The sequence below is a fragment of the Amborella trichopoda genome, chromosome 6 (genome assembly GCF_054954075.1).
Source record: "Amborella trichopoda isolate Santa Cruz 75 chromosome 6, AtrichopodaSantaCruz75HAP2 v2.0, whole genome shotgun sequence".
Taxonomy (NCBI): Eukaryota; Viridiplantae; Streptophyta; class Magnoliopsida; order Amborellales; family Amborellaceae; genus Amborella; species Amborella trichopoda.
Genome location: NC_142341.1, coordinates 17,776 through 31,317, shown reverse-complemented (window position 1 = coordinate 31,317; position 13,542 = coordinate 17,776). Strand labels below are relative to the sequence as shown.

The following is a 13,542-nucleotide window of genomic DNA, read 5'->3' as shown; positions in this document are numbered from 1 at the left end:
ACACCTAATCCATCTTCGCCACTTGATCCTTCATGGTCTTGGCATGCAAAACCCACTTGATGGCTGCACTCTTTGGGTCTAACTTGCCAAAGTTTTCTATTCAACTTTATGTATGGCTTGAAAATAGATACTAGCGAGAAGTTAAGTTTCTTTTGTGGCTTTTCTTCTTTTGAGGCTGTGATGTCCGATCTCATAATTGATGTCATTCAGAAATTAAGTTCATCGCTCACTAAGGTACAACTTCATGTTGAAATCCATTGGCTTTTGAAAATCATATTCTTGTGCGTAGATGCAGGAGGAATGGAAAGAAAAATTAATCTCCTGTTGCTACTTTGCTAGTATAACTGCCATAGTTTTTCATCTCTACAATGTCAAATGATGCTGCAAATATGGTAAAAATCTGGGCATGGTATCTACCATCATGACAATTCTATGCTTTATAGCTTGTTTCACAAAATTTCTGCATATGTTATTATAAGGGGAAGGTTATTGGAGGAGTTGTTTAGCTATTTTTTCGTTCTTTTTTGCTAATTGAACGCTTTTTTAGGGGGTTCCATGCACCATTTTTTGAGATAGCAGCCATCAAAACACTCTGCCACTTATTCGCTCTTCGCTACTTGATCCTTCATGGTCTTGGTATGCAAAATCCACGTGATGGCTGCACTCTCTGGGTCTAACTTGCAAAAGTTTTCTGTTCAACTATATGTATGGCTTGAAAATAGATACTAGCGAGAAGTTAAGTTTCTTTTGTGCCTTTTCTTCTTTTGAGGCTGTGAAGTCCGATCACATAATTGATGTCAATCAGAAATTAAGTTCACCGCCCACTAAGTTACTACTTCCTGTTGAAATCCATTGGCTTTTGAAAATCATATTCTTGTGCGTAGATGCAGAAGGGATGGAAAGAACAATTAATCTTATGTTGCTACTTATCTAGTATAACTGCCTTAGTTTTTCATCTCTAGAATGTCAAATGATGCTGCAAATATGGTAAAAATCAGGGCATGGTATCTACCATCATGAGAATTCTATGCTTTATAGCTTATTTCACAAAATTTCTGCATATTATTATAATGGTAAGGTTATTTGGAGGAGTTGTTTAGCTATTTTTTCGTTCTTTTTTGCTAATTTAGCGCCTTTTTAGAGGGTTCCATGCACCATTTTTTGAGATATCAGCCATCAAAACACTTGGACACCTAATCCATCTTCGACACTTGATCCTTCATGGTTTTGGCATGCAAAATCCACTTTATGGCTTCACTCTCTGGGTATAACTTGCAAAAGTTTTCTGTTCAAGTATATGTATGGCTTGAAAATAGATACTAGCGAGAAGATAAGTTTCTTTTGTGCCTTTTTTTCTTTTGAGGCTGGGAAGTCCGATCACATAATTGATGTCATTCAGAAATTAGTTTCACACCGCTCACTAAGGTACAACTTTATGTTGAAATATATTGGCTTTTGAAAATCATATTTTTCTGCTTAGATTCAGGAGGGATGGAAAGAAAAATTAATCTTTTGTTGCTACTTTGCTAGTATAACTGCCTTAGTTTTTCATCTCTACAATGTTAAATGATGCTGCAAATATGGTAAAATTCAGGGCATGGTATCTACCATCATGACAATTTTGTGCTTTATAGCTTATTTCACAAAATTTCTGCATATTTTTATAATGGGAAGGTTATTTGGAAGAGTTGTTTAACTATTTTTTCGTTCTCTTTGTCTAATTGAGCGCATGTTTAGGGGGTTCCATGCACCATTTTTTTTGATAGCAGCCATCAAAACACTTGGACACGTAATCCATCTTCTCCACTTGATCCTCCATTGTCTTGGCATGCAAAATCCACTTGATGGCTGCACTCTCTGGGTCTAACCTGCAAAAGTTTTCTGTTCAACAATATGTATGGCTGGAAAATAGATACTAGCGAGAAGTTAAGTTGCTTTTGTGCCTTTTCTTCTTTTGAGGCTGTGAAGTCCGATCCCATAATTGATGTCATTCAGAAATTAAGTTCACCGCTCACTAAGGTACAACTTCATGTTGAAATTCATTGGCTTTTGGAAATCATATTCTTGTGCGTAGATGCAGGAGGGATGGATAGAAAAATTAATCTTTTGTTGCTACTTTGCTAGTATAACTGCCTTAGTTTTTCTTCTCTAGAATGTCAAATGATGCTGCAAATATGGTAAAAATCAGGGCATGGTATCTACCATCATGAGAATTCTATGCTTTATAGCTTATTTCACAAAATTTCTGCATATTATTATAATGGGAAGGTTATTTGGAGGAGTTGTTTAGCTATTTTTTCGTTCTTTTTTGCTAATTGAGCGCCTTTTTAGAGGGTTCCATGCACCATTTTTTGAGATATCAGCCATCAAAACACTTGGACACCTAATCCATCTTCGACACTTGATCCTTCATGGTCTTGGCATGCAAAATCCACTTTCTGGCTTCACTCTCTGGGTCTAACTTGCAAAAGTTTTCTGTTCAACTTTATGTATGGCTTGAAAATAGATACTAGCGAGAAGTTAAGTTGCCTTTGTGCCTTTTCTTCTTTTGAGGCTGTGAAGTCCGATCACATAATTGATGTCATTCAGAAATTAAGTTCACCTCGCTCACTAAGGTACAACTTCATGTTGAAATCCATTGGCTTTTAAAAATCGTATTATTGTGCGTAGATGCAGGAAGGATGGAAAGAAAAATTAATCTCCTGTTGCTACTTTTCTAGTATAACTGCCTTAGTTTTTCATCTCTACAATGTCAAATGATGCTGCAAATATGGTAAAAATCAGGGCATGGTATCTACCATCATGACAATTCTATGCCTTATAGCTTATTTCACAAAATTTCTGCATATTATAATGGCAAGGTTGTTTGGAGGAGTTGTTTAGCTATTTTTTCGTTGTTTTTTGCAATTTGAGTGTTTGTTTAGGGGGTTCCATGCACCATGTTTTGAGATAGCAGCCATCAAAACACTTGGACACCTAATCCATCTTCGCCACATGATCCTTCATGGTCTTGGCATGCAAAACCCACTTGATGGCTGCACTCTTTGGGTCTAACTTGCCAAAGTTTTCGATTCTACTTTATGTATGGCTGTAAAATAGATACTAGCGAGTAGTTAAGTTTCTTTTGTGGCTTTTCTTCTTTTGAGGCTGTGATGTCCGATCTCATAATTGATGTCATTCAGAAATTAAGTTCACCGCTCACTAAGGTACAACTTCATGTTGAAATCCATTGGCTTTTGAAAATCATATTCTTGTGCGTAGATGCAGGAGGAATGGAAAAAAAAATTAATCTCCTGTTGCTACTTTGCTAGTATAACTGCCATAGTTTTTTATCTCTACAATGTCAAATGATGCTGCAAATATGGTAAAAATCTGGGCATGGTATCTACCATCATGACAATTCTATGCTTTATAGCTTGTTTCACACAATTTCTGCATATGTTATTATAAGGGGAAGGTTATTGGAGGAGTTGTTTAGCTATTTTTTCTTTCTTTTTTGCTAATTGAGCGCTTTTTTAGGGGGTTCCATGCACCATTTTTTGAGATTGCAGCCATCAAAACACTCTGCCACTTATTCGCTCTTCGCCACTTGATCCTTCATGGTCTTGGCATGCAAAATCCACGTGATGGCTGCACTCTCTGGGTCTAACTTGCAAAAGTTTTCTGTTCAACTATATGTATGGCTTGAAAATAGATACTAGCGAGAAGTTAAGTTTCTTTTGTGCCTTTTCTTCTTTTGAGGCTGTGAAGTCCGATCACATAATTGATGTCATTCAGAAATTAAGTTCACCGCCCACTAAGTTGCTACTTCATGTTGAAATCCATTGGCTTTTGAAAATCATATTCTTGTGCATAGATGCAGAAGGGATGGAAAGAACAATTAATCTCTTGTTGCTACTTTGCTAGTATAAGTGCCTTAGTTTTTCATCTCTACAATGTCAAATGCTGCTGCAAATATGGTAAAAATCAGGGCATGGTATCTACCATCATGACAATTCTATGCTTTATAGCTTATTTCACAAAATTTCTGCATATTATTATAATGGGATGGTTATTTAGAGAAGTTGTTAGCTATTTTTTCGTTCTTTTTTGCTAATTGAGAGCTTGTTTTGGGGGTTCCATGCACCATTTTCTGAGATAGCAGCCATCAAAACACTTGGACACCTAATCCATTTTGCCCACTTGATCCTTCATGGTCTTGGCATGCAAAATCCACTTGATGGCTGCACTCTCTGGGTCTAACTTGCAAAAGTTTTCTGTTCAACTATATGTATGGCTTGAAAATAGATACTAGCGAGAAGTTAAGTTTCTTTTGTGCCTTTTCTTCTTTTGAGGCTGTGAAGTCCGATCACATAATTGATGTCATTCAGAAATTAGTTTCACACCGCTCACTAAGGTACAACTTTATGTTGAAATCTATTGGCTTTTGAAAATCATATTTTTCTGCTTAGATGCAGGAGGGATGGAAAGAAAAATTAATCTCCTATTGCTACTTTGCTAGTATAACTGCCTTAGTTTTTCATCTCTACAATGTCAAATGATGCTGCAAATATGGTAAAATTCAGGGCATGGTATCTACCATCATGACAATTTTGTGCTTTATAGCTTATTTCACAAAATTTCTGCATATTTTTATAATGGGAAGGTTATTTGGAAGAGTTGTTTAACTATTTTTTCGTTCTCTTTGTCTAATTGAGCGCATGTTTAGGGGGTTCCATGCACCATTTTTTTTGATAGCAGCCATCAAAACACTTGGACACGTAATCCATCTTCGCCACTTGATCCTCCATGGTCTTGGCATGCAAAATCCACTTGATGGCTGCACTCTCTGGGTCTAACCTGCAAAAGTTTTCTGTTCAACAATATGTATGGCTGGAAAATAGATACTCGCGAGAAGTTAAGTTGCTTTTGTGCCTTTTCTTTTTGTGAGGCTGTGAAGTCCGATCACATAATTGATGTCATTCAGAAATTAAGTTCACCGCTCACTAAGGTACAAGTTCATATTGAAATCCATTGGCTTTTGAAAATCATATTCTTGTGCGTAGATGCAGGAAGGATGGAAAGAAAAATTAATCTCCTGTTGCTACTTTGCTAGTATAACTGCCTTAGTTTTTCATTTCTACAATGTCAAATGCTTCTGCAAACATGGTAAAAATCAGGGCATGGTATCGACCATCATGACAATTCTATGCTTTATAGCTTATTTCACAAAACTTCTGCATATTATTATAATGGGAAGGTTATTTGGAGGAGTTGTTTAGCTATTTTTTCGTTCTTTTTTGCCAATTGAGCGCTTGTTTAGGGGGTTCCATGCACCATTTTTTGAGATAGCAGCCGTCAAAACACTTGGACACCTAATCCATCTTCGCCATTTGATTCTTCGTGGTCTTGGCATGCAAAATCCACTTGATGGCTGCACTCTCTGGGTCTAATTTGCAAAAGTTTTCTGTTCAACTCTATGTATGGCTTGAAAATAGATACTAGCGAGAAGTCAAATTTCAAGAATCTCCCTTGTGCTGACAGATGCACTTTGTCTAGGTGAAATAATGGACCTCATCACTTCCCTTGGTAAAAGTTCTATCCATAAACTTTTCATAGCTCCCTAGTTGGTGCCCTCGCATTGACACTGATTCCCCTTTTCTTGACGGAACATATGGCAAGGGATTGACTTCTACACTTTGACTGTAACAATGGCAAGGGATTGATGGAACATATGGCAAGGGAACAGTTACATTTGGTGAACCACTTAAGCATTAGATGACCCTTATATTTTGAGGGAGATTAATTCATCTTATATTGGCTGCTAATATATTTTGAGGGAGATTAATTCATCTTATATTGGCTGCTAAACTCATCTTATATTGGAGATTAATTCTATGGGAATATTGATCCCTGTGTAAGATAGTAGATACTTGTGAAGAAAAGTGATATTTTCTTGGACTTCATGTTGAGTATTTCTTCTTGCCGGGGCATCATAAATCATTTTGTGTGGACTCCCGAAGTGGCAGTCCAATTCATCCCATGATGGATTCTACTTTATCTAAGTTAATGCTTTTGTGGTCCTTTGATTGTCACAGTTGTATTTCTATATGCATATGGATGTTCCAACTGGTGCCATGGTTATGTGGCCACAACGTAAGCTTCCAGAATAATCATCAATAGTTATGTTTGGGATTCTTGGATTGATAAGATGGAGTAACTTCGCCTCTGATCCATATATATTCTGTCCAAATTCTGTGATTTGTTAAAGATGGTTGCTGTTTCTGAGTTACATACATGGAAACAGTCCTTTTGTTGCTTGAGTTTTAATTATTAGTTATTTTTGGTTAAAGAGAAAATTTTGATTTTGACTTTGATGTTGTCATTGATTCATTCTATAGGTGACTGGGGTATCCATTGAATCCACAAATTATGGGAGTTGACCTCAAGTATGTAAAGCAGTTTATAAGTTCGGTTGCTGGCCTTTCCTTTTATATTGATTATGGTTTTCATTTAAATTCCCTCCCCTGAGGTCATAGTTACTTTTTAAAAGTTCTCCCTTTTGCTTGGATCATGCCTCTAACAGATTGATAGTTCATATTCAAAAAATTCACCGTTGAATTTGTCATTCTTGTCCATGTTGGATACCATTATCTAACAGTTGTAGGTCAGTGTCCCAGGTTGGATACATTTTTTATTGGTTTTTTTTTGCTGCTTAATGCATTTACGGTAGTGTCTGGGCTTCTGCCATTGATATGAGATTGTTCACAATTATCCCTTTTGTAATTATTATTGAGAGGAAGTTCGGGAGTTGAGTCTTGTTTCTTATGTTCTTTAGTGTGTTTTGGTTGGGATTTGAATTGTTATTGCTAACTTATGCTCAAAGGTTTCCTTTAGGGAGTTTTGCAAGGTCACTAAAGTCTTGAGGAAAGGACTCTGTCACCCACTTTGAGTTTTCCCATTTAACGAGAATTGTTTTAGATCCATATATGATGTTGACTGTGAATTGCTAAAAGTCCAGTTCCTCTCTATCAATGCAGAATTGGATTCATATACTCTGTGAGCTTTCTTCTGATGTTCTTGTTCTGGATCTGCAACTTCCTATATACTTGAATCTTTTTTTGGATGGATCATGGTTTCATCATCAGTAGTGCACGACGAATATGTGATCTGTAAATGTCTGGATCAATTAAATTCTCACAATTCTTCATGAGTAGTGAATCTGAACTGTTAAGTTTTATATATATTTAGTTGGAGTGTAACTCAGTTAGAATATCAGTTAAAACAAAAAGGACACACAACAGTTAGAATATCTGTTTTCATGTAATTTCGTTAAAATGTTTGTATGTTTTGACAGTTCCTTATGTTTTGATATGTCATTATACCTAATCATAATCATGAGTTAAATAGTCATTGAAAAAGGAATAATGATGAACTCACGTGTGTCCGTTTGGTTGTTCATGTCCCCTCAATGATTTTTGATGTGTCACCTTTTGTAGCTTTATATGCATGATGAAAAATTTAATCAGCCTATATTCTTCTGCAATAACATATCAGGTTTTGTTGAGCCTGTAAGTCGAACCTGACAACAAAAGAATGACAATAGAAGAATAAAATAGTTAGACATGTGAATATATTCTTCTGTTGTCATTCTGTGAATATATTCTTCGGTTGTCATTCTATGTCATTCTATGTGAATATATTCACATAGAATATATTGTGAATGCATTCTTCTATGTGAATATATTGTGAATATATATCATTCTATGTGAATATATGTCATTCTATGTGAATATATTCTTCTGTTGCCATTCTATGTCATTCTATGTGAATATATTCACATAAAATATATTGTGAATACATTCTTCTATGTGAATATATTGTGAATATATGTCATTCTATGTGAATATATGTCATTCTATGTCATTCTATGTGAATATATGTCATTCTATGTGAATATATTCTTCTGTTGTCATTCTTCTGTTGTCAGGCTCGACTTATTTTATTCTTCTGTTGAGCCTGTAAGTCGAGCCTGACAACAGAAGAATAAAATAGAATGACAACAGAAGAATAGAATCTTGAAAGAATGAGTTGGATAGAGAGCCCTGCGTTGATCTTCAGGTATTACCTGAAATAATTAGACACTTAGACACAATTTGACACATGCTAAATGAAAACATATGGGGATTGGAAAGTCTTCAGGTATCGAATGACAACAGAAGAATGACCGATGTAAGTCGAGCCGAGCCGATACAAGCCGAGCCAAGCCTATATAAGCCGAGCCGAGGTATTGAGAAAAAAATAAAATAGTGAAAATACGAAAAAAAAAAAAAAAACTATTACAAATTTCACTAAAATTTGTAGAATTTTAGTGAAATTTTAACGAAATTCAGTGAAATTTTAATATAGCAAAATTGTGGAATTTTATAACATAGGCAAATTTTAGACATCATTTTTTATTCCCAAATTAAACTATCTTTTTTTGTTTCAGCTACAAATTATTGTCTAAAAATTACAAACAGACAATCTTCAAATTTTTAGAAGTTAATTAGGGTTTCTATATCCCAATTCTTTGCTTTACAATGTGAACTGATACGAGTCATCTCTCTTCCCTTCATTTCACTGTCTCAAATAGACTGTTCCTCTTTCTTGTGTTTCGGAATGGTTAATTGGACATGGCCCCGAAGCAGTTTGACCCCTGACCGGTAAATTGGCTGATTGGTTGTTTTTTTTTTCATTTTTTATTTAATAGGAATTTGTTTATTATTTTTTACAAATTGATTTTTTTTATTTGATTTTTTAAAATTTTTCTGTTTTTCCTTGGGTTTTTTTGGTTGGTCTCGGTTTGGCTAGAGTTGGCTAGCTCGGCTCGGCTTATTTTGGTTAGGCTCAACTTATATCGGCTCAGCTCAACTCAAGAGAATTTATTATGAACCGATCGGATGGGAGCTGAGCCGAGTTGATTATAGCCAAAAAAAGCCGAGTGAAACCAAAAATAAGCCGAGCTGAGCTCACAATCGGCTAGCTCCAATGCCCAAAAATGAGAAAACCACATAAAAATTGAGAGAAAAACAAAAACGTGACTAAGATGCAGATGGTTTACATTATGGAAGAGACACATATATGTGATAAAAATATAAATATTGAAATAGAAATAGATATTTTTTAGAAATAGATATTTTTGATTTGAAATAATCTAATTCATACATATTTATATATATGTAGCCATAGTCTTATATATATAGTGTAACGGGTTCTCACTCTCAAATTTTACTCTGGATAAATCCCAAAACTACTCCTTACTCAAGTTCTCGGTGAGGGCCAATCCATATTTCATTGATTCACGTCCCCATTAACAATCTACTTATCTACTCTCTTTTCTCTCTCTGCGTATCTTGATCAGAAACCCATCCATCTCTCTCAATGCATTTCTTGATCACAGAGCCAGCCGGCATGAATCTTTTCAAATATCTTCCTCTAGTTTAGACCATAAGGCTTGATTAGTCATTGATCAGAAATCCATTAATCTTTTTCTTCTACTTTTACAGTCAAGAAAATGGCGAAAGGCACTTCAAGCGAAGTTGACGAGCTCAACAACGAGAGCCACCCAAAAAGGAGAAACTATTTTGGTGGCCTTTACAGGAGAAGAGCTCATCGAGAGCAAGATGGTCCCAATTCTCACTCTAACACAAGCAGGGAAGCAATCTTCTCAACTTTCTTAGAAACTTGAAAACTTAAACATAATCCTTAGTTGTCATTAGTCTCTGCTTGATCTTAGTCTGATAATTGTGTTTTCTTTTCTCTCTACGCTCCCCATTTTTTTAATATATGTATGAAGTGTGGTGTTGATTTTTTTCTTGTGATGATGTTGAAGGGTAATTCGTCCAATATATTTGAAATATAAATTAAAAACTATCGAGAATTTAATTTTTGTATTTTAGCATGTTCTTGTATTCTTCTAAATCAAATCGGAATGGGCTTTGCCTCTTTTACAGGGAATGGCTTTGTCCCCTCAAAACCCTTAGTCCACAACAGGATCACAAGGTCATGTTTGGTCTCGTTTTCTCCGTCAAGTCCTTCACTACCAAGATGGATCTGTCACGTAAGCCCGAAAACCTAACCTCTCTTTTCTCCTACTTTCTCTGTCCACATTTCTTACATCAAATTTATATTCTAACATCCTTCTCATTTAAGCTTTTGCATGGATGGCTATGCATGGAAGATGGTTTGCTGGCCTAATATGCCATATTTATTTCCTCTTATTGTAATATGGCTTCTTTTTTTAGCTGTTATGGATGCCTCTATTTGGGTATAGACACAGACATGGCATAAGTTTTTTGTGAAGTGGCATAAATTTTCAAAGTAAGGGATAGGGGTATCTCTCAAATTTTAGTTTTGATGTGCCACTGTTCAGTTTGCTTCTATAGCAATGAACTTCATAAAAGTTTTGTTTTCACAATTTCTGAAGGGTATCAGATCCTTAATAGATGGTCAAATGTATTTCATGTCAAAAGGTATGGACCATGAGAGGTTATTGAATTGGAACTGGACCATATAAATTCTACAAAGCTGAGTCTTTGCTCTGTTGGAGAGGCTGAATTTATATGATTATAGATGGGGCCCTCCCTTGCGGTGGAAGGGGATTCAATGAAGAACACGTATACTACACTCCCTCAGGAGCATAGTCTACTTCTTCTCCCTCGGTCAGATGACCTACTAGGAGGATTTTTTCAACCAAAAATTTTGATAACCACCTTAGAATCACTAGATGATTATTTAAAAAAAAAAATTTGAAATTTGAATTTTCTAACACTTAAATCTCATCCTCTAAAAATTAGACGGTTTCTATTCAAGCTTGAGACATTTTTTTTTTCAAGTGCTTTGATGGTGCAATTAGGAAATTTCTTTTATTGATGCTAATCTATGTGTTAAAGAGGTTATATCCCCTAAAACTAGTCTTAGGTGGGGTTTTTTCCGAGGGAGTAAATGGACAGTATACTCCTGAGGGAGTAGAATATCTTTTGGCTTCAATGAATGTTATTAGATTGGCCTCAATCAAGTACCCTGTCCCTAGCATCTCGAACCATTTTTTTGACCGAATCTTCAAGATTTGCAGCTCTATGGAAGTCTTCCTCTGAGGTCTTTCAAGGATCGGATTATGGAAAAACATACATGCAATATTGTATTTGAACAACACATCACCATATTTTGTTAAATTTTTTACAGTCATGCAATATTGTATTTCACTTTATGTCTATCTAGTTTATCAACTAGGTACCACCAAGGTGTCTCTGCCTTTCTAAGTTTTCCATTTTAGGGTGAAAAAATTCCATTATTTTTCTGTAGATGCGATGAACCTAGTTGTATGTAGCTGTCTTGGTCCCAAAAAGCCCATAAAATTTATCTTTAATTGTTTATATAGGAGATAACATGGATGGTGAGAGATTGAGATACACTTAACCTTGCTATGTGCACATTAATATATGATTGGAGAGAGAGAGGTATACAAATTTACACATCTCCTTTTTGTAATTTTGTTCGTGTGTAATTGTAATGTTATGTGTATTGGTTTTAATGCCAAACGTTGTGACTGTTTGGGGGCATAACTATTTATTTATCAATCCTAGTAGATAGTGTGTCTCTTGCAATTTTTTATCATTATTGTTATTTATTTATATTCGTAAGATAGCTTTTGAGAATTGGGGTTTGACAATCTCTATCTTCTTCTTTCTTGCAGTGCTGATGAAGGAAATTTTGGGTTCCCCCAATTACTAGGTCAAGAATGCTCTATTCATAGCTTTCGAACAATCACATACAAACTGAGCTTTATGGAGAGTCCCTCTGGGATTAAGGTGGAGTTTCTTTCTATTATATGCGTTCTTCATTTTTTTATTTGCATTAACATGGTTGCATTTTGTTGAGTGAAATTCATTCTCTTTCTCCTATTTGTTTTCTCTGTCTCTTTCGATGTAAACTTCCTCAAAAAAAGAAAAAAGACAAAGAGCTGAATGTACCTAGGCAATTTCCATTTACACTAGGCAATATCTAAACAATTCTTAGACATGCTTAGCTGAAGTGTACCTAGGCAAATTCCATTTACACCAGGCAATATCTAAACAATTCTTAGACACGCTTAGCTGAAGTGCCCTCAGTCAACTATGGAGTAGCCATGTTAATGCTTTTCTAAATCAAATTTGAATTCTAACATCCTTCTCATTTAAGCATGGATTGGCTATACATGGAAAATTGTTTGTGGCCCAATTTGCCATATTTATTTCCTCTTATTCCAATATGGCTTCTTTTTTTTAGCTGTTATGTGTATTGGTTTTAACGCCAAATGTGGTGACTGTTTGGGGGAACAACTTTTATTTATTTCTCAATTATAGTAGATAGTGTGTCTCTTGTAATTTTTTATTATTATTGATTTTTTTTTATACTTGTAAGATAGCTTTACGGAATTGGGGTTTGACAATCTCTATCTTCTTCTTTCTTGCAGTGCTGATGAAGGAAATCTCAAGTTCCCCCAATTACCACCAGGTCAAGAATGCTCTTTTCATAGCTTTTGAACAAACACATACAAACTTAGCTTTATGGAGAGTCCCTCTGGGATTAAGGTGGACTTTCTTTCTATTATATGCATTCTTTATTTTTTATTTGCATTAACATGGTTGCATTTTGTTGAGTGAAATTCATTCTCTTTCTCCTCTTTGTTTACTCTGTCTTTTTCGAAACAAACTTCCTCAAAAAAAGAAAAAAGATAAAGAGCTGAATGAACCTAGGCAATTTCCATTTACACCAGGCAATATCTAAACAATTCTTAGACATGCTTAGCTGAAGTGCTCTCAGTCAACTATGGAGTAGCCATGTTAGTGCTTTTCTAAATCAAATTTGAATTCTAACATCCTTCTCATTTAAGCATGGATTGGCTATGCATGGAAAATGGTTTGTGGCCCAATCTGCCATATTTATTTATTCCAATATGGCTTCTTTTTTTTATCTGTTATGTTTGTATTGGTTTTAATGCCAAATGTTGTGATTGTTTGGGGGCATAGCTTTTATTTATTTCTCAATTATAGTAGATAGTGTGTGTCTCTTGTAATTTTTTATCATTATGGATTTTTATTTATATTTGTAAGATAGCTTTTGAGAATTGGGGTTTGACAATCTGTCTTCTTCTTTCTTGCAGTGCTGATGAAAGAAATCTTGGGTTCCCCCAATTACCACCTGGTCAAGGATACTCTTTTCATAGCTTTCGAACAAACACATACAAACTGAGCTTTATGGAGAGTCCCTCTAAGATTAAGGTGGAGTTTCTTTCTATTATATGCTTTCTTCATTTTTTTATTTGCATTAACATGGTTGCATTTTGTTGAATGAAATTCATTCTCTTTCTCCTATTTGTTTTCCCTGTCTCTTTCGATGTAAACTTCCTCAAAAAAAGAAAAAAGACAAAGAGCTGAATGTACCTAGGCAATTTCCATTTACACCAGGCAATATCTAAACAATTCTTAGACATGCTTAGCTGAAGTGCTATCAGTCAACTATAGAGTAGCCATGTTAAAT

The 13,542-nt window shown here is 35.2% G+C and overlaps 1 long non-coding RNA gene across 1 annotated transcript; it reads left to right on the top strand.

The window, feature by feature from the left end:
- Positions 1-9,951: 9,951 nt before the first annotated feature.
- LOC148781468 (uncharacterized) lies at positions 9,952-12,565 on the top strand. Its single transcript, XR_016058644.1, has 3 exons — positions 9,952-10,081; positions 11,717-11,831; positions 12,476-12,565. It is a non-coding gene; the product is annotated as an uncharacterized LOC148781468 (long non-coding RNA).
- The last annotated feature ends 977 nt before the right edge of the window (positions 12,566-13,542 follow it).